General features: G+C 44.0%; 1 long non-coding RNA gene across 1 annotated transcript in view; it reads left to right on the forward strand.

The window, feature by feature from the left end:
• The first annotated feature begins 9,207 nt into the window (after nucleotides 1–9,207).
• The window catches only part of LOC121454268, a 41,158-nt gene continuing 34,652 nt past the window's right edge, over nucleotides 9,208–15,713 (forward strand). The window contains exons 1-2 of the long non-coding RNA XR_005975200.1: nucleotides 9,208–9,550; nucleotides 12,831–12,871. This is a non-coding gene — a long non-coding RNA (uncharacterized LOC121454268). The remainder of the gene's footprint in view (nucleotides 9,551–12,830; nucleotides 12,872–15,713) is intronic.

The following is a 15,713-nucleotide window of genomic DNA, read 5'->3' on the forward strand; positions in this document are numbered from 1 at the left end:
TCTTCTCTAGGATTTTCATGAACCGTCTCTCTGGGGCTTTGTGCCCACTCTCCCACCCATTGGCGTGGGATCAAATCTCCTGGGCCTGTGCAAATAAGAACTCAAGGTCGCATTCCATTCTAGGGTTGATAGCAGGGACACAGAGAGCAATTTCCTAGGATTGGAAGGCTACATTTTGAAAAATGTAGATAGCTACAGTCTTTGTTGATATTTCCAAGTGTTTTTTTTGTCTGTAAAGATAGCATGTATACATTTTAATAATTTAAGGAATACAGAATAGGAATACAGAAAAGAATTCTCAAAATTTGTGAAAAATAGTTTAGACCTTAAGCACCAATGTGTGTGTGTGTGTGTGTGTGTGTGTGTGTGTGTGTGTGTGTGTGTGTAGAGGCTAGAGGTCACCCATAGGTGTTGTTCCTCACACCCATCCATCTTGTGTTTTGAGTCGTAGTCTCTCATTGTGACTGAGAATCACTAAATAGGCCAGGCTGTGCTGTCTCTGTCTCCCCTCACACTGGGATTACAAGTCCAAGAACTTCTTAAGTGGTGCTAGGGGTCAAACTCAGGTTTTCATATAGAGCAACAAGTACTGTACTGTTGAGCTATCTCTCTAGCCTTTAAGCACAGTTTTTGCTGTGTTTTTAGTTAATGTGACTGGATATCTTTCCACATCAGCAAATACTGATAAGCCTTGTATATTTTAATGGCTGATATCCTACCTTTTAACCTGTTTGTCAACTACTTAGTTATACAGTAGTGCTGTATAATAAACAGCCTCCAGATTCAGTAGCTTTAAGTTGGGTATTTTTTGAGCTCACAAGTTTGCAGTTGACAATTTAGGCTGATCCCAATTGGGCTGCTCTTCTAGACTGGGCTGGACTTGTTCTTGTCTGTGAGTCAATTACCAATAGGATGACCTCAGGTATCCTTGACAAGGGAAACTAAGATGATTTTGTTTTGCTATACAGTCTCCAGACATGTGCTCAAGTTAAAAGAAGAATGAGAGATGAAGAAATCTCCAAACAAGGGCTCTTCAAATCTCTGCTGGAGTCAGGTCAACCAACATCACTTTGACCATGTCAAATTGCTTAGCTGAACTCAAAATCAAGGGATCAAGGTGAGAAGAACTTCAAAGTCACCTTTCAAGAGGCAAGGGTAAGGCTGGGGTGGGTACTTGCCTAGAATTCAGGTTCGATCCTCAGCACTTCTTCACCTGGGTGTGGGGGTGCACTCCTGTAATCCCAGCACTCAGGAGGCAAAGGCAGGAGGACCAGCAGTTGAAGGTCATCCTCAGCTACGAAAACAGTTTGAGGCTATCTTGGGCTGCATGAGACCCTGCTTTAAAAAAAGGTTAGTGGAGCTGGGGGTGGGAGTGGTCATATTGATTTAGGCTTATTCATGTAATCACCTCCCCAAAGACACATGCACCTCTACACTCAACATCTGGGCATACATTTACAGACTGTTCTAACAGATGGGATCAGTTTTTGATGTCAGTGTTGCATGAATGTCACTTTGGTGGAGATTTTGGTAGATGCTTCCCAGTAGGCACTGTGCTCTGGGCTATCACCTAGCCTTACCTCCCACAAGTGTCTTGTGCTTGTCTTCTTCCAGACTCAGACTGGTCTTTCCTGTTTGGAATGGTCTTGATGTCCTACAGATATCCCAGCACTGTACTGAGTGCAGGAAAGATATCTCAGTTTGTCCAGGATTTCACTGGTTTTAAAATATAAAGTCTTGCATCTCAAGCTCTCCACCAGACCAGGCAAACCCAACCAACCAATTGTATGAGAGGGCCTTGGCAAACTTTAAAGGGCCAGAGAATAAATATTTTAGATCTCAGTTGAGAGCTCCTGATTCTGCCAGGGTGAGGTAAAAGTGGTTCTAGACAACATGTCACTGAAGGGTGTGTGTGGCTGTGTGCCAATCCAACTTTATTTTCAGAAACAGGCAGTGTGCTGTGTTTGGTGCAAAGTCTTCTGAGAGTCTGTTGTGTTTTTAAGTTTTAATTATTGTGCCTAAGAGACCCATGAAATAAAAATGCTTCTAGCCTGTAAATCTTTTGCCCAAAGACAGATAATTCTTGACATACTGGAGGCTATGATTTATTTTTTCACTCCCTTAAATAAACTTGTTTGCCCCAACTCCACTGGACTTGATTGATCACATGTAGGCAGGAAGAAATTTGTCAGAATGTATGTTTGCCCCTGATTGGATGGAGGCAGGAGGTCCATCAGGATATATGCTTGCCCCTGATTGGACCTGATGGGAAATGCGGTCGTCTTATGGGTTTGGCTTTTTAAGCTTTTGCAAAATGCAACTTGTTACCATTTTCTGGTAACCCCAAAGTGGTCCTAGTCTGAGCCCCTCATCCTGGCCACCAGTACTTAATTAAAGCTTGCTTCAGATTTGGCTCAAAATTTGTGGAACTGGTCTTTCTCTTGCGAGTCTCAGTCAGTGAGTAACAGGCTTTAATTTTCTGACACTTTCCTAAGGCTGGGCATTTTAAGTGTATATTATATTCTTTTGTTGGTTTATGTTTCAGTAGAGTTATTTCCCTCTCTCTCTCTGGTTGGAATATAAGGGGAGTGTAACATCTTTCTACCGGACTCTGTGACTCAGTAGCTATGTGAAGTTGAATGAGTTACTTACCTCCCTGGCTTTGGTTTCCTTATCTGTCAGATGGGGATAATAGTAGTATTTGTTATGGTAAAAATAAAATGCAGCAGGTCCCTGAATGGTGGCAGTGGCAGCTGTCAGAGACCATGGTGGGGTGGGCCATGAAGGCAGCCTGTCCCAGGCAGGGAGCCCTGCAGTGGGTGAGAGACAGAGAGCCATGCAGAGAAAGTGGGTATTTATTTAGTGGGTTATGAAGGGGAAAGGGAAAGGGGGAAGGGGAGAAAGGGGAAGAGCAAAGAGAGGCGGGGGGGAGGGGCAGAGGGGAGAAGTGGGGAGAAGGGAGAGAGGCAGAAGCTGCCTCTTCAGGAGAGAGACAGAAAGTAAGGAACTCAGGCTGGAAGCAGAAGGAAGATCTGTTTGCCTCAGCGGATGGGGGAGGGAGTGGGCGGGGTTTGTCTCTTAAAGGGACGGGACAGACCATTACAGTATTGATTACCATTGTGTTTGGGAGGATTAAATCTTTTCATTGCACATGACTGAATGAGTGCTCAATAAACAGCGGTCATCATCATCAGTATCATCATCATCATCATGATGCCATGGGCTTTCTTCATTATGTAGCACAATTCTGGTTACAAAAGTCATTCAGTGCATAGAACCACACAGGCCTTTTAGGTGCCCTCCCTGAATGTTGGATGACCTTGTTTCCATGGTTACCGACATCCCTGAGTTACTGAGAAGTCAAACCCTAGCCTCCCCGTTACAAGTGTTCTATCCCCCTCCAAAAGCCATCTTCTGCCTTGTACCCCATCTCTTAGCTTCCTCTATACCTTCTCAGGCTGTGTGGATAAGGATCAAGAAGGGACTCCCCAAAATCATAGCTGGAAGCTTCTAAACAAGCGTTGAGGCTACTGGCAAGAACAGAACTGGTGGGTGTGCAGAGTGCTGGGATTGCCTGTGAGATCTGGTATACGTGAGCTGCACAGGGTCCTTCCCTTTGTCGGGGAGGAAGAAGCGAGATCACATGGCTGGTTCAGTGACCCCCCTCCAAGCTAGACCCCACCATTTTATCAAAAACTCTTACATCTTAGGGCTGGCTCAGCTTTGATCTGGGAAAATGAAAGGCTGGGTTTCTGGGTGCCCCACTGCCAACTTCTGCAGCAAGAGTGAGCCTTGCTGATCCTGCCAGCTCAGACGTACTCCATTTCCTGATAATTAAACAAGTGGAGATCAAAGCCAACAAATCTCCTAGTCTCTTGGCACAGGAGATGAAGGTAAATAGTTCCAGCAATAGTTCTTTTTCTTTTCTCATTAAAAGTGAAACATGAAATGTCTTCTTACTTTGAAGAAAACGAATGTGTTCAAGGTCGGCCTAGAGATGTCCTCCCAGCCACCTTGGTTATTCCACATTGGTTCTTATTCTCTGCTCAGTAGATTGGCGGGGGAAACAGCATCTAAATCACGTCGAGTCAGGAGACAAAGGAAAGGTACGGAACACACCCATCTGGTAACCTTGACACTTGGTGACACCTCCTTTTTGCTGGGGAAGGCCAAGAGCTTCGGAAGCCCCTATTCAGTTATTGCATCCAGGCCTCTACCTGAATGTCAGGCAGCTGCCTGTGCTGTCTTGGCTATTTTCCCATACTGTCTTTTGGGATTTGCTGTCTTCTCTGAAAGGAACAGCTCACCAAGAGGCTCTCCCCAGGGCCACCAGTACAGGAAGCTCAAGGCTGAAGGCTAAAGATGCCTGCTGAGGAGTCTAGGTGATCTCTTTTCAGTGCAGGCAGCAGACCCCACTTGAACTTGCTCATGTGTAGGGCAGGTGGGTACCGTGGGGACCAGTGAAGAGCCCTTGGGAGCCCCAACTGGGTCTCCAGGATTACTAACGTCAGAATCCTGGAGCCTAAGGACCAGGACCACACAAAGGATGGCATCTGCCCCAGACTCTCTTTCCCTCACTGCCCTCTCCTTCCTCTTCTGGCTCCATCCTTGGCTTCTGGGTCATTGCTGCTTCATCCTGGTTTCTGTTTGCTCACTGTCTCTGGAGGCTGACTTCAATTCAGGTCTTTCTCATATCCTCATGCCCAGTTCTCCTGCTTTGGCCTTGACTTTTCATCCCTTTTCCCCAGTCCCACATTCCAGAAAGAAGGTAAATGTGGAGGGTGGGAATCTGATTGATCTGATCAGTGATCTTGAGTCAGGCTATTGATGTCACAGTTCTGATCAGTCTGCAGGTACTTCAGACCCACCTTTGATCCAATTGGCTGTAAGTACAGGACCTTCTCAAAGTCATTGGATAAGAAGGAATGTCAGCTTCTGTGCTGGGGACAGAGCTCAGTGGGTGGACTGCTTGCTGAGCACACAAATCATCAGCTTGGATTCCTAGTACCACATAAACCAAGCATGGTGTCACATACTTGTAACCCCAGCACCTGGGAGATGGAGACAAGAGAATGAGAAGTTCAAGTTTATTCTCAACTACACAGCAAGTTCAAGACCAGCCTAGGCTACATGAAACCTTGTTGGAAAAAAAGTTTCTCTCTCAGCAAAGTATGATAACAAAATATTCCTCATAAGTGGCCCTAACTGTGACCAACTCTTGGTAGGACAGATTGCAGAGACCGAGTGTTCACTTAGACTGCTATGTTTATTAACTGGCTTTGTTTTTTGAGATGTAATTTATGTACTATAAAATTACCCTTTGGGGGGGTGTTATACTCTACAAGATTTTGCAACTACTGACACTAATTCCAGATTATCTCATCATCACTAAAAATAAAACTCCATGTTCATGAGCATCCACTTCCCACTTCTCCTCCATCCAGCCCCGAGCAGTCACTGATCTGTTTTCTATTTCTGTGATTTGTCTATTTCAGGCATGTCATGTCATTCAAATCACACAATCTACAGCCTTTTGTGTTGATGGTCTTCATTTAGCATAGTGTTTGGGAGGCTTATTTATGGCACAGCATGGCTCAGCATCCTCAATTTCACTGCATAAAATTCTATTAATGGGTCTATTGTATTTCTTTTCCTACAGCCTCTTGTCTTTCCATGGGCACTTGTGTTGTTTACACCTCCTGGTTTCGAGTTATATTGATACAAATATCTTATCCATCCTATGGCACACATACCTTGCAATGAGACTTGCTGAATCATATGGTAATCCTATGTTTAATTTCCAGAGGAGCTGCCACACTGCTTCGCAGAGTGGCTGAACCACTTCACAGTCCCACCAAGAATGCAGGAGGAGCCTACATTTTCTCTACCCTCACTAGCGCTTGTCACTGGTCTGTCAGGGTACAGCTGTCTTAGTAAGTGTGAAGTGGCATTTCATTGCTTTCACTTGCATTGCCCTAAAGTTTTAAGCACTATTTCCTGTGTTCATTGATCACTTGATGTTTTTGAGAAATGGCTGTTCAAATCTTTGCCATTCGTTTGTCTTCTATTAGTGTTTGACTTGGGTATAGCCACTCAATATTTCTGGGACTAGATTTTCTTATCTTATTAGTAATGACTTTGGGTGATCTGGAGACAGCCTGTGGGGCATTGCATGTCAGAGTCGAAAACAGTGCCTGAATCATGAAAGAAGCAACAATGATATTATCCTTGTGTCCTTATGGAGACCAGTTTATTCTCTTGATGACACTCTTTCTCATACCAAGATATATATTTTGGGGGTGGGGGTTAACTTAAGAATATATTTTAAGAGGCCTAAATGTGGCCGGAGAATAAGTTTACCCATCCTGCAAGTTGCAATTGATGGCTAGTGTCCTTTTGGCTTACTAGGGATTCTGGTAAAGACTAGAAATGAGGATAATAGAATAATTTGGGCAGTGACTTAATATATTGTGACAAAATATCTGAGGACTTCAACTTAAAGGAGGACAGATTTATTTTGAATCATAATATCAAAGGTTTCAGTTCAGGTCACTTCACTCCATGGTTTTTGGGTCCTGAGTGCGCATAAACATGGTTTTGGTAGAGCTACTTAGGGCAGACAGGCGAAAGGGTAGGGAGGAGGAAAGATAGATTGGTAGGAAGAGGGGAGAGAGAGGGAGAAGGAGGGAGGAAAAAAAGGGAATGGGAGGTAGGAAGGGGGAGGGGAGAGAGAGAGAGAGAGAGAGAGAGAGAGAGAGAGAGAGAGAATAGGAACATTAACATGAACCAGAGATAAGACAGTTTTCTTAGGGTACACTCCCCAGTGACCTACTTCCTCCAACTCAGCCCTATCTCTTAGCTTCTATCACCTCCTAAACCTACCAGATTATGAGTCCATCAACAAGCAGATTAACCCAAAGATTAGGTCACAGCCATCATGATGCAGTCATTTCCCAGAAGCCTCACCTCTGAATAGTGCTTCCCTAGGGAATAAGAGTGTGCCAGTCCTTAGGGACGTATAGATGTGAATCATAACAGGAGGCACGCTAGCTAAAGGGGTGGAGGACACTGGCAGAGGATTGATAAATGTGATTTTTTATGAGGCTTTACTTGTGGTTTGTAATCTAAAATGTCTTCCCTCCAAAGAGCTGGTAAAGTTTACATCTTACTAAGTATTGTAGGAATGGATTTTTTTGAGCACTTTTTAAAGTACTTCTGGCTTAAAAGGGTATAGAATGAGTCTCATTACTGCCAAACTGTGTTTCAATCTCTTTAAGATTTGAGACCACAAAGGTCAAGGATAAAGCTCTTTCCTGGTCACTCTCAGGGATATGTAAGAAGCCATGCTGGCTCAACCTCCTTCAGGATTGACTGTGTGCATCCTGCTATCTGTTGACTATAGGAGTTTGACCTTCACATGACTGATGGGTATAGAGACTGTACCTCTGCTGTGCCTGTGTGTATCAATTCGATGCCATAGCTGGCACAGCTCCTTGGTGAGTACACTAATAATATGTTTGGGACCTTAGATTTCCAGCTCACAAAGTTCACACTTTGAAGACTTTGTATACAGCTGATGACATTAAGAGACCGTTGAACTTTGAGGAAGTAAGACCTGTTTGGAAGAAGTGGATCACAGTGGGCACGTTTTATGTTTTAGGACCATCTTCTTCTAATCTCTCATTGGTTTATGGATGTTATGAGATGAGCAGTTTTGTTCCTCTATGTGTTCCCACCATGATGCTCTTCCTTACCACATGCCCAAAGTGATTAGTCAACCATGGACTGAAACCTTTGAAAATATGAAGTTATTCCTCCTTTTAAGTTATTTATCATAGACATTCTGTCACAATAATAAAAAGTAACACAGCTCTGGGGCTATAGACGTTTCTTAGTCCATTTAGAATTCAGAAGGAATCTCCATTGTATGGGCAGAATGTTTGTGCCCTCTGTTTCATGAGGATATCCACAGAATTAGAAAGTGAAGCTTTACGGAGATAAGTAACAGGGTAAAGACTTCATGGAAGGATCAGTGTCCTTGTGAGAGCAACCCAGAGGTCTCTTTCACAATCTCTTTACCATGTTAAAATTCAGGGAGAAGCCTTCAGTGTGCAGGCCAGAAGGATGCCCTCACTAGAACCCAACCATGCTGGTGTCCTGAGCTGGGGCTTCTAGGCTCCAGGTTTATAAGCAATACCTTCCTGTTGTATCTAAGCTGCCCAGTCCACATTATGTCACTATAGCAGCTAACTTAGACACTATCCCCACTTCCTGAAGTTAAGTTGATTAGGGAAGGTGAGCCTTTGTTTGGGAGTGGGAGTGGAAGACAGTTTTATGCCCCCATTTAGAGATTCCTGTTTATCGTGGCCATTAGTGGTGATTGGCTTACTTAGAAGACAAACTTTCGTCTTTCAAACATTAGAGGACAGTTTGTTTAGTCTAGTCAACAGACACCCATCTATAACACACACACCAAGCCAGGCATGTTCTGAGAGAAGACTCCATCTAGTAGGAGAAACAACATGCAGGGTAGCTAGCAGAATAAAACAGATGTGTGACTCCAGTTGGCAGGACCCTGCTCTAGGTGAGCTACTCATTTTGATGGAGGCACCAGGGAAATTTCTGTGAAGGGAAGAGGAGGTCAGGTTCCTGGATAAAGGCTCACAGGAGATACAGAGGGCCGGATGGTTGTAGACCAGGCAGGACACTGGATGGGCAGAAGAGGAGGATGAGGCCTTTGATGTTGTTCAAGGTAGCAGACTATGTTTTTGAGGCAAAGGGGAGCCTAAGTGGAATTTCATCAGGACTATGGCATGTTCTGTCTCTTTTTAAGAAAAGAAGAGAGAAGGATGGAAAAAGAATTAGAAGGTTGAAAGGATGGGAAGGACTGAGTAGAGGTGACTGGACTATTCTGAAGAAGATGAAAAATCCCAGAGGGTGGGGGGGGAGTGCATGGAGTTGGACAGGCCACAAAGGAAAGCCTTCTTTCCTTTTGATATTTCCTCTTCCAGGTCTGGAGCTCAAAGATGTCCTCAGGCAGTCAGCCCCATCTGCCGGATCTGCTGTCTTCCAGGAGACCCCTCCCTCTTCTTGGACACACAGGAAGAGAGAATAATTGGAAAGATTGCCAATCTCTGCAGGAGCTGGTCAGATCAGTGGAGGGGGTGGGGCGGGGGGTGAGGGGTGTCAAGGCACGAGTTTCACAGAAGTAGATATCAACTGGCCTAGGCCGTTAGCAGTTTGTTCATGAACTGTCCTCCTGGCTCGTGTGTTTGAACAGCTGTATAGCTGGTAGTGTTATTTTAAGAACTTGTGAACCTCTCTGGTGCAGCTGGCTCACTGAAGACAGGCGCCTGAGGGTTCTAGCTTGGCCTCTCTGTTTGCTTCCCCATCCAGTCTCCATGTGAGGAGCCTCATAGTCTCATCACCAGCACTAAGTAGCTCCTCAGGCTGCTGTGCCTTCCTTACATGATGAACTGAAACTCCCAAAACCATAAGCCAGTGAAAAGCTTCTTCTCCCTTAAGCTGCTTCCGTCAAATATCCCTCACGGTGAGTAAGCCTTAATCTCTATCTTTATGTCTTTATTATCTTCTGTGACTCTCAATCACCATTAAGACACATTTCAAACATTTGTTCTGCAGGTTAGGGACATGGTGGTCTTGCACGTCCTTAGTTGGAACTGGTGGGAAGAGTAGGGAGTGAGTAAAAGCCTCCCCCTCCTCCCCCTTATCTTGGAAGAGAACCTGTTCTGGAAGCTTGAGGGGTTGTTAAGGACTGTGGTTCTCGTAGGCTTGCCCTCAGAAGTCTGGTGTGGAGTTGGTTGACACTGCACTTTCAACTCATGATTCTGACATTCTCTAAAGCTGAACACGGCTGGTTCAAGAATATTTGTTCTGGAAAAGAGGGAGCTATGTTCTCTGACCCCTGAGCTTTACTCAGGGACTAAGCAACTAAATGCACTAGGTTTTAATGACCTTAAGCAGAAGGCAGCATTAGGTCTCTCTTACCACAGAAAGGTGACAGATTGAGTATCTGGACGCCTTCCCAGTTGGTTCAGAACATTTTTTTTTTTACCTTTCTGTGAGTCATAATGAGCCTCTTTAGTCTGTGCACATATAAGAATCAACACAACATCACTAACCTGACTCTCCCCTGTCTGCACATACAAGACCTCCAACTTCTTTGCAAAATCATCCAGGCAATTCAGGATAGGCCCAAAAACCATCCTACTCTGGATGCTGATGAATAATGTATTGGTCTCCCTCTTTTCTGCCTTATTTATATTAGAAAATTAAATATGTGTAAAATATAAAATGATAACGTGACCTGATGTTCCCATTATCAATTCCTAACCAATCAGGTTTACTCCCATGCTGTTTATTTCTAAATAATATTTCATATAATTTTACTTTTGGTTTAATTGATAATTCTGTACGTTTATGAGACACAATATGATATTTTGATGTATTTATACCATGTATAATGATGAAATCAGGTTAGCTGAGAAACCCATCACCTCACATACATTTTTTCAAATACTAAAAAAAAATTATGTGTTTTCCCGCATGTATGTATTTGCTTCACATGCATTCCTGATGCCCACAGAGGTCAGAAAAGGGCATCAGATCCCCTGGTATAAAAGTTACAGATAGTTGTGAGCTTGCATGTGAATGCTGGGAACCCAACCAAGGTTCTCCGTGGAGCAACAAGTGCTCTGGACTGTAGAGCCATCTTTTTAGTCCCCACTAGCCGCTTCTTTCGTGGGAGAACACCAAACAGTTTAGCAATTTTGAAATGTGCAATGAATAATTATTTATCCTATAGAGAGATCCCTAAAGCTTATTCCTCCTGCCTGCCTGACATCTTACGTCCTTTTGTTAGTGTTTCTCCTTTCCATCTACCCTCTCCTCAGCTCCTGGCAACCATCATCTACTCTCTTCTGCTAAGAATTCAACTTCTTTAGAGTCAACATCTAGGTACATCATACAGTATTTGTCTTTCTATCCCTGGCTTATATCACTTAGCACAATCCCCTCCATGTTTATCTCTGATGTTTGAAATGAGGGTCTGTTTCTTTTGAAGGCTTAATGGCATTCTGCTGTGTGTATACACCTCATTTCCTTTATTCATTCACATTCATGGGCACCTAATTTGCATCTCTGTTTAGCTATGGTGAATAATATTCCAGTGGACAAGGAACTGCGGCTGCCCTTTCAGTTTGACTGAAACTCAGAGTAGAGCTAACAGAACACTTGGGGATCAGAGTCTTGGTTTTGAATTGTTTCCCATAAGGACTGTATAGACACAGCCTCATCAGTAGCTCACAAGTTCCATTGTAGGCACACCGTCACCAGCACCTCCTTTTTGTCCTTCTGATAATCATCCATCTCACAGGTGTGAGGTGATGTCATATTTTGAAGATCAGTGGTCATGAGCCTTTTTCATACATCTGCTGACCATTTGCAAGTCTTCTTTTAATAAATGTTTAATTAGGGAGCTGGAGAGGTGGATCAGCAGTTAGGAATGCTTGCTGTTCTTCCAGGTGATCTGAGTTCAGTTCTTGGAACCCTATGGGCAGCTCACAACTGATCCTCATTCACACCCAGCTTCCAACAGCTCTTCTGCTCTCCTTGGGCTCCCATAAATACTTGGTATATACATGTACGCGCGCGCGCACGCACACACACACACACACACACACACACACAAAATAGTCTAAGAAAGGAAATAATTAAGTCTTTGGCACATATTATTGTGAGGTAAATCTTTAATACCCTATTTTATTTTTAAATATTTTGGCATTCATCTGAGAAGAATACATATAAGGGCTGTGTTTGTAAGAAACACATCAATTAATAGTATTGACGTTCACAAATGTAATTAAACTGATTTTTGGATTTCTAGTACTTCCACAAATATGACACATTTAGAATCGTTTTATTTTAAAAATAAAAACAAATGCTTGCATGTTTTGCCGATATGTATGTGTGTGTACCATGTGTATGCAGTGCTTGCAGAGGCCAGAAGAGGGTGTTGGATCCCCTGAAACTGGAAGTTGTCAGTCACCATGTGGGTGCTGGGAAAGAACCCATGTCCTTTGCAAGAGCAGCAAATGCTCTTAACCCCTGAGCTATCTCTCCTATCCCTTGAAATGGTTGTTTTTAAAATTTGAACTGGGATTTCCCAAAAGCTGTAAATGTGATATGTTGATGTATCTCTTGAGTTAAAAAAAAGTTACTTTAGTCAACTACAGAGTCTTTACTAGACTTCTTCCTATATAGATTCCTTCATATATTTTTCCCTCAGGGAAGGAGCTAAGATTAATAGCATTAGAGAGTCATGGAATAATTTCTTTTTTCTTTTTAGTCTTACAGTTCACATTGATAAGTAACATCTGTGTACATAAGGTCACACTAGAGAGCAGCAGGGTGAGACCTGGTCTTGTTAACCCACCTGCTAACACGTAGACACTAAACTGCTTTTCTCTTGCTAGTATCTGCTCCCTATAAAACCCCACCATGAGTGCACAGTGAGCAGCTCAGGAAGCAACTAATGTAAATAACAGATTTGCATTAAACTCTCTCCCTATCAACTTTTTGCTGCCTGGCTAATAGCTTCTTCCCCTGGACTCCTTGTTTCTTGGCCTTGGTCCTCTTCAGAGACAGCATGGCCTTCAATGCAAACAGATTTAATAAAACAAAAATAAAAACAAAACAAAACCAAAAAACACCATGAGGTTATCAGACATACCTGTTTGGCTCAGTTTTCATAGATCAGAGTGGGACTTCAGTCTTTATTTTGTTTTTTCTTCCTCCCATTTTCTCTCCAGTTTCTTCTTCAAGGTCTGACCCATCTACTTCCCCCTTCTTGGTGAGTTTATTTATTGGTTTTAATCTCTCTCCCTCTCTCTCTGTCTCTGTCTCTCTCTCTGTGTTGGGGGGTGTATCCATATATGTGAGGTTGCACTCAAAGGACAGAGGTAAGTGTCAGATCCCAAGGGACTGGCGTTACAGGTAGTTGTGAACCTCCTGACAAAGATGCTGGGAATTGATCTTAGGTCTTCTAGAAAAGCAGTATGGGCTCTGTGGTGATTTGAATAGTAAATGCCCCCATAGACTCATGTGTTTGAATGCTTGGCCCATAGGGACTGGCACTATTAGGAGGTCTGGTCTTGTTAGGATAAGTGTGGCCTTATTGGAGGAAGTGTGTCACTGTGGAGGTGGACTTTGAGGTCTTAAAAGCTCAAGTTTGGCCAGTGTGGCACACAGTCTCCTTCTGATACCTGCGCATCAAGATGTAGAACCCTCAGCTCCTTCTCCAGCATGGTGTCTGCCTGCGTGCTGCTATGATGATAATGGACTAAACCTCTGAAACTATAAGCCAGCCGCAGTTAAATGTTTTCCTCCATAATAGTTGCTGTGGTCTTCTTCCCATGTGGGTTTCAGGGTAGGCAACAGTGCTTTAACCCACTGAGCGTCTTTCTGCCTGCCCTCACCCTGAGAATTTTGACTGAGCTCAAAGCTTGCTTGAGTTTGATTTGGGGGATGAGTCATAAAATCATTTCAGAATGCTAAGGGTCCGTCCTATTGCAGTAGAAAATGAAGCAATCCAGTCAGCAGACTCAATATAGCCCTAGCTTTGCCCAGGAAACCCTGTAAAATGGGACTCTTGCTTGTGGAAAGTGGGGTGGTGATAATTACTCCTGATAGATGAGTCTTCCCCAGGGAAACAGATGTGACCTGAATACCTTGAGCAGACTTATGAGTGGCTGCAGCGGACATTGGATCCCAGTTATAGCTTTCTTTTAGTGGCCAATCAGGACCAGAGAATCTGGCTCACAAAGGCTGTCAGGGAATTTATTTTGCTACTAAATGCCTGGGTAACCCAGTGCTGGTCCTTGCTCTGTGGGTGTGCTAATATAATTGTTCAAGTACTTTGTTAAAAGAAAAAACCTCTCCCTGTTTCCATTAACTCCCTGCATGGGGCAGTTCCAGCCCACTGATCCAGGTACCATTTACAGTTCAATTTCACAGTGGTGACGGACTGAAATACCTACCCCTCTCCGTGAGCCGCATGCATTCACAAACAGCCGGCATTCATCACAGGTCCTCTCTTGCTAATTATCTTCCTTTTGGGTCTCCTCCTCTTCAACTGAGAGCACCATAACTTTGAATTTCAAATGTCCCAATGTGCTTTCATCCACAGTGGAGACAGATGAGTTAATATCTTAGGAAATCAGCGGAACCACTGAAGCTCCTAAGAGTCCCTGCCCCCAGTGCCGACATCACAAAGAATAGCACAGTAGTACATAAATCTATGACTTGCATAACTTTACCTAATCACATTGGAATTCTCTTTGAACTTGACCCCAGGGGATAGAGATTATAGAACTGGCTGGCAGATAAAAACTAATCCACTGGAAAAGACTTGAGTGTCATGAGAGCATCAGGAATGAAACAGAGTGGGAAGTTTGTGAGAAGCAACCCATCTGTGTAACTTGAAAATGATTTAGCAGTCTTACCTGTGGCTAGGCATGCCTTGGAATTTAGGCCAGGGGCTGCAAGCTGGTGGTAAGGATAGGATTTTTCTTTTCTCTCCTTGTCCTCTTTTATCTCCTCTTCTTCTTCCTCCTTTGAAATGGAGTCTCACACAGTAGAGGATGGCCTTGCGCTCATTGTGAAGTTGAGAAGAACTTTGAAATTCTGATTCTCCTGCCTCTGTCCCAGGTGCTGGGATTACAGGTGTGCACTCCTATGCTCACACCTCCAGGGTGTGCGGTACTGGAGATGGAACTAGGGCTTTATGAGTGTAGATGAATACTCTGCCCCCTGAGCCCCTGTTCAGCCCAAGGGTAGAATTTCTTTGCTGGTTTTCCCCTGTAACCAGCTTGGTGAATACTCCAACTATTATCATAGAGCCTTCATCCAGTAACTGATGGAACAACCAAGCACCAGGCCGAGCTCCAGGAGTCCAATCAAAGAGAGGGAGGAAGGAATATAAGAGCAAGGAAGGTCAAGGTCATGATGGAGAAATCTCCAGAGACAGCTGAACCAAGCTTGGGGAAATGCATGAACTCTAGACTGACAGCTGTGGAGCCTCCATGGTACCTAACTAGGCCCTCATATGTGGGAGACAGTGGCGAAGCTTGGACTATCTGAGGTACCCCTGGCAGTAGGACCAGGATCTATCCCTGGTGCATGAGCTAGCTTGTTGGAGCCCATTCTCTTTGGTGGGATGCCATGCTCAGCCTTAATGCAGGAGTGAGGGGCTTGGTCCTGCCCCAACTTAATGTCCCTCCATGGGAGCCTTTACCCATTGGGAGGAGGGGGTGGGAGGGTGGCTGGGGGTGGAGAGGAGAGAGGGACTGGAAGAGGGGTGGGAGGGAGAACTGAAGTTGGAATGTAAAATGAAATTTAAAAGAAAAGAAATTAAAAAAAGAAAAAAGAAAGAAAAGACAAATCAATTCTTGCTTTTCAATTCCCATAGGGTTGTCAATGATCTCTGGGAAGAGAGGCTTGTTAAGGCAGGTGAGGGAGTGGATAGTGGTGACTCTATCTTGGGTCCTAGGAACTAGTGCCAATCTGGGAATCAGAGGTCAGTGCAAAGGCAAGGAAGGGCAGAGTGATTTGTGGGGTCCAGACCCTTGGTTCTTGGCTTTTTGTGGATGGATTAATATAGGGTTCAGTTTGTCGTGGCCTGTGGGGCAAATTTA

The sequence above is a fragment of the Microtus oregoni genome, unplaced genomic scaffold (assembly GCF_018167655.1).
Source record: "Microtus oregoni isolate MIOR12 unplaced genomic scaffold, Mior012 000012F_ref0000307, whole genome shotgun sequence".
In the NCBI taxonomy this organism is placed as follows: Eukaryota; Metazoa; Chordata; class Mammalia; order Rodentia; family Cricetidae; genus Microtus; species Microtus oregoni.